Here is a 10,289-nt window from a genome sequence, read left to right as displayed (position 1 = left end):
GAGGAGTAGTGCATAGTTGTCTGACCTCTTTAAGAACTTGGGTCCTTTGTGCTCTACAGCATGCTGGTATAGCTGTATTAAAACATTTGTGCCAACTAACACAGGTGTTTGACTGTTAAAGAGGCATTCAGGAACAATCAGGGCTAAGGCTCTTAACTCCTCTTTGGTTCCAGTGACAGTATCAGGAAAAGTAAGACTAACTTCAATATAGCCGAGGTAAGGTACAGTTTGCCCTCCAGCGCCTTCAATTTCAAGCAGACTCTGAATGGGTTGTATGGGCAAGGATGACAGATATGAGGCATGGAATGTTTCAGAGATGGTCGTGACCTGTGACCCTGTGTCTAAGATGGACTCACACTGTACACCTTCGATTAAGACTGTTGCAGCATAGCGCGGACCAATAAGACCATTAGGTAAGTTAGAGTTGGCTTTGCTGTCTGATCTTGGGAGTCTGGGTTTCTTACGCGAGTTATGTGTCATTATCATGGGACTCGTCAAATCTTTGTTATCAGCTCCTAGTTGTCCCACAGCAGGAGCTGCTAGAAGTTTAAAGCCTGCTGGGGAGCTTCCTGTTTTGATTGATATTTCTCACGCCTGACTCTGAGTTCAGAGTTCTTTTTGCGGACAAGAGCCGGGTTTGGTTCATTATCACAGTTAACCGCTATGTGACCGTCCTGGCCACATTTGAAGCAGAACCATGGCTTTGGATAGCTAGAAGCCTTTGCGACTGGGTGGGGGTTTACTGAGCTTGCAATAAGACAGTCATAGCTTTTGTCTCTAATGGGGCTGCTGTTGGTGTCAGTTTTTCTTGATTCCCATTTAGCTTCCTGTATCAGTGATGCTACTTGTATTCTTAGCTCAGCAACCTCTTTCTCTAACTTTTGTGTGTTGTCTGGTTTCTTTGGAATAGCAACATCTGAATCAGGATCATAGCTTGGCACGTCAAAGACTGAGTGCATGTGTGAAACAGCTTTTGCATTTCCTAAGTGTTTTTTCATTCTTTCGAGTTTTGCAGAGCGTCGATCTTCCTCTGCCCGGAGCAGAAGGAGCAACTCAGAAAAGGATGGTGGGCTACTCTTTTGATGCTCAAGCTGAAGACTTACAATCAAGCTTTGGTCCCAGCAACCTCTGCAGAACTGTCGAAGTAGATATTTGTTTGAATCTTTGGCGTTGACTCCCCCTCTCAGAATGGCCTTGGTGAGAGAAACATTAAGCCTGTTCAAGTACATGGAGGGTTTTTCTCCAGTGTTCTGATTGGAGCTCAAGAAGGAGGCAAAAAGCTCCTCGCCATCTTCTACCACTCCAAAAGCAGCTTCAAGCTGATCAAGATATGAACGGAGGGGTGAACCAGTGCCAAGGGGCTTAACAATGTCAGTAGCAGGGCTAAGTAGACTCTCCAATATCCTCCTTAGCTTTTGATTTTCAGAGACTGAGACGTCACCAAGGAGAAGCTCAACTTGTGTACGCCAGGCTTCATAATCGACTTCACCATTTGGTTTAGGAGACTTGCCGGAGAATGTCCGTATTCTGCTCTGACTGTAGCTGGGTGGCTGTGGCTCACTGCGCATTATGTGTTCAACCACTACTTTTTGAATGTGTGGAGGGTTAAACATGCTCTCATCAATGAGTGGAGGGTTAATGGATCTGATTGAGGGAGGGACGCCAGGTGAGATACTAGCTGGACGTCTCCCTGAATTTTCATGTTGATTGTTATCTTGGACTGGGTCGTCAGTCGTACACGTTGGGTTATGTGTAGAACCCATGGTTCCATACTGACTATCGTTAGTCTGGGGTTCAGTGAAAGGGTTAGGGCTTTGCTGCCCTGGGGGCAAATGTGCCTCATTTGTCTGGGCAGGACTTGTGTCAGACTGAAAGGATTGAAGCTCACCCTGAAGTAGGTTGAAAAAGCCTGCTTTACTGTGGCCATGCAAAGCTTGCAGTTCACTTAAGTATCTTTGTGCTAACTCCCTGCCGAGCTCATCCTGACATATTTCTCGAATGGTCCTCACATGCCATGTCACATTAGGATCTCTAGGGCTTGGTAAGTTACCAACAGTGGCAGGGTTTAGTCTTGAGATTGCTCTATCTGAAACATACTCTATTAAAGCTCTTCCTGCAGGTTGCTCTGGCTCGTCTGGGATTTTAACAGTCTTTGCAATGTCTCCATCAACTTTAAAGACGTCTGTGATTTCGTTTACTGTGTATGAGTCATCAATACCAGTTACATAGAGGCAATTTGGACCTCTAAGATCATATCTGTTACAAAGTTCCATTTTTTCTCTTTCCAATGTATTTTGTTTTTTCAATACTACAGTTTTGAACTAATTTTATCAGTCTTGGGTGACTAAGATATCTACTTTGGTTAAAGTAGTCTACAACGGTTTTCAAAAAGTTCTATGGCTCCTTTATGCTAAACTAATTAGACTCCTGGCTAGCTCGCCACATTTGTAGCACCTCGCTGATCATTACATGTGCTAGGGCTAGATTCTAGGTTCTAAGGAGCAGTGTGTGACTAAGTTAATAACGACACACCAAGACTGAGAGGTAAGTTTGAACTGTGGTTCATTTATGTAGCAAAAAAATGGTGAATCCATACATCATTCGAAATATAAACCATGAAAAATAGAATAAATCAAATATGTAAAAAAAGAAAAGTATTTCCCCTCTTTTGGTTCACTTTGGGTTGATTTACACCTATTTAGGTCAATAAAAATATTTCTAACGTTGCACCTTTAAGTTGCTATTTGAATTATTATTCGCTTTTTAGTTGACTCAATTTAACTATAGCCTAATTGTATCTAAGTGGTGCAATTTTGAGATTTTTGTACTATTTTCTATTTATTTTAAACACCAAATACCCAATAAACAAAAGAAATGCAAATACAATAAAATACAACTTAGCGCATCAAGTAGAAATAAAAGAAAGAAAAGAAAACTAGCATTATCTGGGATCAATACACTTCAATTTTGAACATAATATCTAATCAGTCCTTTTGTCAAATCCTTCACTTCAGTTGAAGCTCCACTGCATGTTGCAGACACTTTTGGAAAGTTAATTTGTCTTACCACACTCCTCAGTTATCCAAGAACAGGAGCGTGGTCCTGCAGCATGAGTGCTACAGCTCGCGATTGACGTCTTCTATGGGTAGCTCGCCATCTTGTTTTTTCTTCGGTTCTGTTCTTCCAAACGATCTCCTCCTCATAAAAATAACGTCCGAGTCCTCAAACGAATAACAACACAAAGTCCCGTGGCATAGAAAAAAAAAAAAATAACACAGAATCCTCCTAATAAAAAAACGGAGTTCTCAACCGAATAACAACAGTCCCGTGGCATAGAAAAAAGTATCACAGAATTCTCCAATAGAACGTTAAAATAAAGTAATCCAAAGTAATCCAAAAACAAAGGGAAAAAATGAGGCTCAATGCTCTTTAAAACCTTGCTTTGTTTTCGCTTTTCTCTATTCTCTTTTACCTCTTGTTATTCTCCTCTTATTACTAAGTTTTTCTGTCTGTCTGTCGCTAGTCTTTTTCGCATCAAACTGGTCCGTTCCGGTTTTTTCGCGCTCACTCACTCGCAAGTGACGCTACACCGTTCTGATTGGTTGTCTACGGTTGCACTCGCTAAAGGGCAATACACCAATTATATTATCACAAAGGTACAATATAATAACAATAAAGGTTTTTTACTTTATAGCCATGTTTATAGTTTTTAAATTGTAGTTGGCTTAATACAACATGCTATATTAGATACCCACTATACATTTATTACTGTGTTTAACCTTTTATTTGTTTAGGTCAGTTAACCTGGGTTACACTTTGACATTGTGTAAATTTTTTCCAACCATTCCTTGCATATATCAATATTGGAACCCGGTGCTCTATAAATACAGCTAACAATCACATTCTTCTTATTTTCCATGCAGAATTCAACAGTTAGACATTCTAATACATTTCCGATTGCAGTTGTCATTTCATTAACCACCTTGTAATTAAGGTTTCTGTCCACATACAGAGCCACACCTCCTCCAGTCTTGTTCTCTCTGTTTCTGTAGTACAGTTCATAGCCCTCTATTTCAAAATCCACACCCCTTTCAGGGTTGATCCAAGTTTCTGATATTGTAGATTGTGCTCCGTATATTCAAATGTTTTCAGTTCCAGTGTATCATAATCGGCAATCATTTGTGTTATAGGTACCGGTGTGATGTGTCCAGAGTATGTCATGATTAGTAGCCTACCTCAGACATCGAATCTGTCAAGATCACCAATGTCATTAATGACCATGACTTTTCCGTCTTCTGCAGTCGTCGTACCATTCAGCTTTATGAACACTTTACAGCTAGCAGTCCATGTAGACTGAATCTTGCTTTGCTTCCTCAGGATGCGTGCGCGCCTGGCGATCTCACCATTCCTCCTGGTGAGGTGTTCAGTTTTTCTTTTTTAATAAATTTGCAAAAATTTCTACATTTCTGTTTTTTTCTGTCAAGATGGGTTGCTGAGTGTACATTAATGCGAAAAAAAATGAACTTTTTCGATTTTAGCAAATGGCTGCAATGAAACAAAGGGTGAAAAATGTAAAGGGGTCTGAATACTTTCCGTACCCACTGTATGTGTCATGAATAGACTGTTGGCTGCTGCCTCTTTTTTTCCTAGGTGCTTTTGTGAAATGCGTGATAGTTGAAGGGCCAGGTCAATGTTGGACAGATGGCGTATGACTGGGAAAAAGTGGTGTGGTAAAACTTTCCCTGGAGGTGCACTCCCAAATATTTCATCCATTAGCTGCAAAAGGACACAAAGGATTCCATTCAAAATCGGATGTAAAAAGTGGTTATGTCTGCTGAGATCATTTCCTTCCTTTCTTCACCAGTGTTACTATACAGCGGAAATGGAAGATTGATACCCTTCAGAGAGTCTTATTAACATTTAAGATGTGTACACAGTGGAAGCACTTACCAAGTAGTATTCCCAGGTGATGTTTCCTTCTCCTTTTGTTGAGATCTTTCTTTTGCCCTTTTGTAAGTAGTAGCATTTTTCCTAGTTTTTTCCCCCAAAAAAAAATATTTGTGAATTTGTATCCTTCGGCTTTGAAGTCAATTTTGTTGTTAGTCTATCAGCAGTTTAGCTGCTTACTTTTAAATGAATGGCACCTTTATCATCTCTGAAGGTAATTATTGCTTTATCCATTGTTGCAGGTCAAACTGAGGTTCTGCAGGTGCCTTTATATACCCAATTGCTTGACAAGAAATCACCACACACCTGCTTGAAATGGAGCAGACCTATTGTGAGGGAACCCATTACAATTTACAACAGATTGTGCCCATCACAGTGATTACTGTTGTGTGTTGCTGATTTTCCAGATGATGTCGTTGAAGAATGTTTTTCTTATGCTTCACTGTAATTGTACAATAAATAACTAAAACATTTAACAAAACTAATCTTATTTGGCATATCAGATATGGTTTGTGATATCTAATAATTAATCTCACAAATGTTAGGTATGTTCAATATGTTGAGGTCACACAAAGGACACTTCCACGTTGTCACACATTTTCGAAGACAATAAACCTACTTTTCACACTGTTCTAAGTTTGGATATCTTTTGATTTATTGAACTGTGTCATTATTATAATTGAGGATATAAGATTGGGCATATTTTAGTTCTTGGATGTCATATTTAAACATTTATATAAATAAATATACTTGAAGGTAGTGTAATTTCTAAATCATACAACCATAAATTTTAGAAATTGAAAAACTGACCCAACAGTCCAAACATCAGTTACATAAATAGGCTACAAACTGAGGAAAAGCAACACCGCAAGTTTCCATCAGTGACAATTGTGCGATCCTTTTTAAAAGGTTTTCTGATGCCTCACAATCGTTAATCTCTTGACTGAAAACATGTTGACATCAAGTTGGAATTGGGCTTTCTCAATAAATATCTGTATTTACAGATGGTAAATAAATAACCTTATATATTATTATTATCATTATTAGCCACATCATTGCACAACGTGCGACCACTAGCCAACAATCTAGCGTCAAATCTTACAATTACACAGAAAATAAGAATTTTCTACAAAACGTGGCATTTGTTGTCAAAACTAAGAGCCAATCCGCTCATTCATCGGGAAAGAGCAAGGCGTTTCCCATCATGCAGTGGGTCATGCAGTCGGTGGAGAGCAACTGCGGTGCCTGGCTCTAAAAACTGCGGTTGCCTCGCTCTCGTGAGGTTATCGTTGCTCACGTGTTCATGACGTCAGAGCAAGTCGGGATCAAGTCAGACACAAATCTAACCGGCATGTGTTGTGTGGCGACCGCTGGACTGGCTCATCTGAAACGAACATATTGACTCTGTGTTGTTTGATATTGCCTCCTTGTCACTTTCACCTGCTGACAATCAACTTTATAAAACCATTTACACCAGCCAGTGAAATAAAGAAGGAGGCCAAATGCATGGAAAACCTGCCCAATCTGGTCACAGTTTGCTGGCTGAAACTAATTATGGTGAAATTGAATTTCACTGAATTAAACACATCCCGGCGTAGCACCCTGTATTCATTCCTCGCTTAACGTTCACTCTTTGTTGAAGTTTCACAATCAAAACTTCTGTCTTCCATCTTACCACATGATGTACTGTGTGTAGATGCACTGAACCTAAAACGTGCATTAGGAAAACTATCCTACTGTGAGGAAGCAACAGATATGAGAAAACGTTCCTTCCTTCCTTCAGTGGCTCACTTTCAATCCTTGTCATCGAGGTGGGGATTAACATTAAGCGGATCTGGAAGAGCCGTAGCCCCCCACATATCTTAACAGCAGGGAGTGTTGTACTGTGGAAATGTGAGCTTGGTCTCAGCTTGATCTGGAAAACTTCTTTGTGGCCTATGGACTTTATATTCAGTGGGAGACCTGTGGAAGGGCTGAAAGACCTTTTTTTTCATATGCTAAGTAATTTATGCATTTTGAAGTTTGTAGATGCCCTTTACAATATGTTGTGACCCTTTAATGTTCCGATCTGAGCCTCCATCAACTATATTTGAAAGTTTGGAGGAAATCGTGCGTTACATTTCCAGATTTAAAAGGTGGGCAGCTTTGTTATTTTTCATATAAATCCCTACCGTTTTTGCTTTATTGTCCTGAAATCTAACCTCTTCGTGTCCACAGCTTATTCCACCTTGCTGACTCTCCTCTTCATTTCCATTTTATTAATTGCAGTAATCCACTGATTTTCCAAAACAACGCAGTCATCCAACCTTAATCCTGTGGGCCAGTCCATTAGGGTATTACAGCAACTTGCCTGGACTATTTGCTCACCAAGGCTGTGTTCACTCTTCCCTAAATTGTTGCTTTCCACTCAGGTGAAGTGCATTAGAATATTGCACCAACAAATCCAGGTAGGGGGCTGAAATGAAGAGCCAGAAATGAGTGAGTCGAGAGGTTGGATTGGGACGAATATGATAAGTGAGGTGAGATTTGTGAATTTGTATCTACTGGACTCCCAGTAGACGCCAACGTCCGTCTCTTAACTTATCCATCCATGTCTTTAAAAAAGGCATTTTAAACATTAACATAAGAGTAGAAGAAGTCATATTTGGATTGGGTCAATATTTGGTTAGTAAATTAAGTTATAAGAAATTGGTCATTAAACTAATGTGACGGCGTACTTAATATGCTTAGGGGTACACAGGCAGTAACAACTATTTGAGAAAAACCTTTGACAAAAGTTGAAACTAAATGAATGCCCGCTGGAACACTCAAGGAGTACAATAAGTAACATTTATTGATAACACATTGATTAACAGAAATAACCCAATTTAAATGGAAGCAATGACATCAGGGTCTCTAAGGCCAAAATAATAAACAAAACCCCCACACTATCTAGAAAATAAGAAATTGAACGTTCCTACAGTAACAAACAGAAACACAATACTGAGCTCCCTAGCTGATTAGAAAACAGGAGAAAACCAAAATGACAACATAACTGGAAGAGAACCCCTACACAGCTTCCCCAAAATTACCCAGACCGGTTACTAACAAACCTCCCCACCAACTAACCAGCCCAAAACAGAGGGTAACCATATAAACAAAGGTTCCACAGTATGAATGCTCATAACAGCTGCAAACAACCAGCTCACAGGCCAAAAGCAAAAGAGAAGGCAGAAGCACTGGATCCAGAGGTTGATATGCAGCTCCACTGCCGGCCTGATGACCCTCAGGTGTGGGTGCTTCAGGCACTGAAAGGGGGCGGGGCAGACCTTAAACACAGAGAGACAGCTCTCCTCCAAAAAGAGGCCAGAGATGGTCATTGGGCGTAACACTCCCTCCCATAAAACAATGCATAACTTTTAAAGTTATGTAACATACTTTTAAAACTAAGATGATACATATCATGTGAAATTTACAATCTCGATAAAGTATCATTAATAATGTCAACACCCTTCTTGTGTCTGATCAAGATTATAGTTTTGAACCAGCAATTTCCCAGCGCATCAGTCCTTGGTTCAGGTTGCTACTCGTTTGGATCCTGGACACTTTCCATGTCACAGGCAAAGGTGACATAATCACTGTGGGAGTGGTTAGGTCCTGTTGAGGAAGTGTAGACTCCAGAAGATCAACGGGGGCAGCTTGTCTTCTGGAAAAACAGCTGCAAGCATGGAGTCAGCCAGGTTGGCTTCCTCTTCATGTTTACGTGCCTGGGATCTGGTTAGGACACAGAAAACACATCAGGGTGACTTTTCAACACTTCATCCTTATCTGGACAAGTAACAGGGATATCCAACACTTCAGAACTAGGCAGTACCTTATCCCCAACTAAATTATTTCCCATAATGAATTCAACCCCTTGTATAGGAAATGAGTAGCGCGCAGCAATATCAAAGAACCCAGAAATTAACTTTGACTGGACATGCACACGATGAAGTGGTTTTGGTCCCTGTTATGTAGATCCAGTAAAGATTACGTTGACTACAACTCCTGGTCTAGACATCCTTATTACGTTATAATTATGAAGTAATACACAACAATTGGCGACGAGAATCGTGTTGTATCCCATGCGGTGCAATGCTCCATAAGACAGATTGAATGTGTCTTTGATGGCCGTCAGGATCACGTTGTTTACCCACCCGCATGACGGCGGCGTTAATGGAAACGCTACGGAGTATCCTACGGAAGAAGTGACCGGATAAAAGTTTCACAGTGAGTGAAGAGAAACGAAACAAGTGAAAATGAATATTGGACGGATGGATTGTTTTGACAGTACTGTAGAAGATTGGTCTGCTTATGTGGAAAGACTTGAACAATACTGTGTGGCAAATGACGTGGAGGAGGAGAAGAAGGTTGCGGTGCTTTTGAGTCTGATGGGAGCTAAGACATACAATTTGCTACGCAACCTCACAATACCGGATAAGCCGTCTGAGAAAACGTTCCAACAGAATGTGGATTTGCTAAAATGCCACTTGAATCCGAAGCCACTAGTCATAGCCGAACGTTTCCGATTCCATAAGAGAGATCAGTTGAAGACGGAGTCTATAGCTGAATATATGGCGGAGCTGCGGAGATTGGCTGAACATTGTGACTTCGGGGCGGGACTTTTGGATGCACTCAGAGACAGGCTCGTATGCGGATTGGACAATGAGAATACACAGAAAAGACTTTTGACGAAGAGAGATCTAACACTGGATATGGCATATGACATCGCCGTTTCAATGGAAACTGTTGCAAAAGACGCAATTCAATTGCAAACGAAAAATATGGGAGAATGCTCTGTGAATAAATTTCACACTAAACCAAAGGACAGAACACAGTCATGTTTTCGGTGTGGGAAAATTCACATGACCCAACTGAGTGCTGGTTCAAAGATAAAGACTGTAGACAGTGCAACAAACCTGGACACATACAGAAAATGTGCAGGTCGAAGCAAAGTGATAACAAATCATACCAAAGGAAAATAGGAAAGAGGGACAGAAATGTACATCAGGTCAGTGAAACTGATTCAAGCGATTCAAATGCCGATTTGTCATGTCTGAAAATTCATTCTCTTAAAGAGACAGATCGTAACATCATATGGGTGACACCTGAGGTAGAGGGAGTGAAATTAAAGATGGAGTTGGATACAGGATCTGCCCTCTCAATCATCTCCCACAAAGATTATGTGAGTACATTTCCAAAGGTGAAACTGAAACCAACCTCAGTAATGCTGAAAACATACACAGGGGAGAAAATCTCTCCTATGGGAAAATTGAAAGTTAAAGTGAAACATGGGAAGGACAAGCAAAAGTTGGAGTTGTATG

Source organism: Anoplopoma fimbria, unplaced genomic scaffold (assembly GCF_027596085.1).
Source record: "Anoplopoma fimbria isolate UVic2021 breed Golden Eagle Sablefish unplaced genomic scaffold, Afim_UVic_2022 Un_contig_13545_pilon_pilon, whole genome shotgun sequence".
Classification (NCBI taxonomy): Eukaryota; Metazoa; Chordata; class Actinopteri; order Perciformes; family Anoplopomatidae; genus Anoplopoma; species Anoplopoma fimbria.
This window is presented reverse-complemented; position numbering follows the sequence as displayed.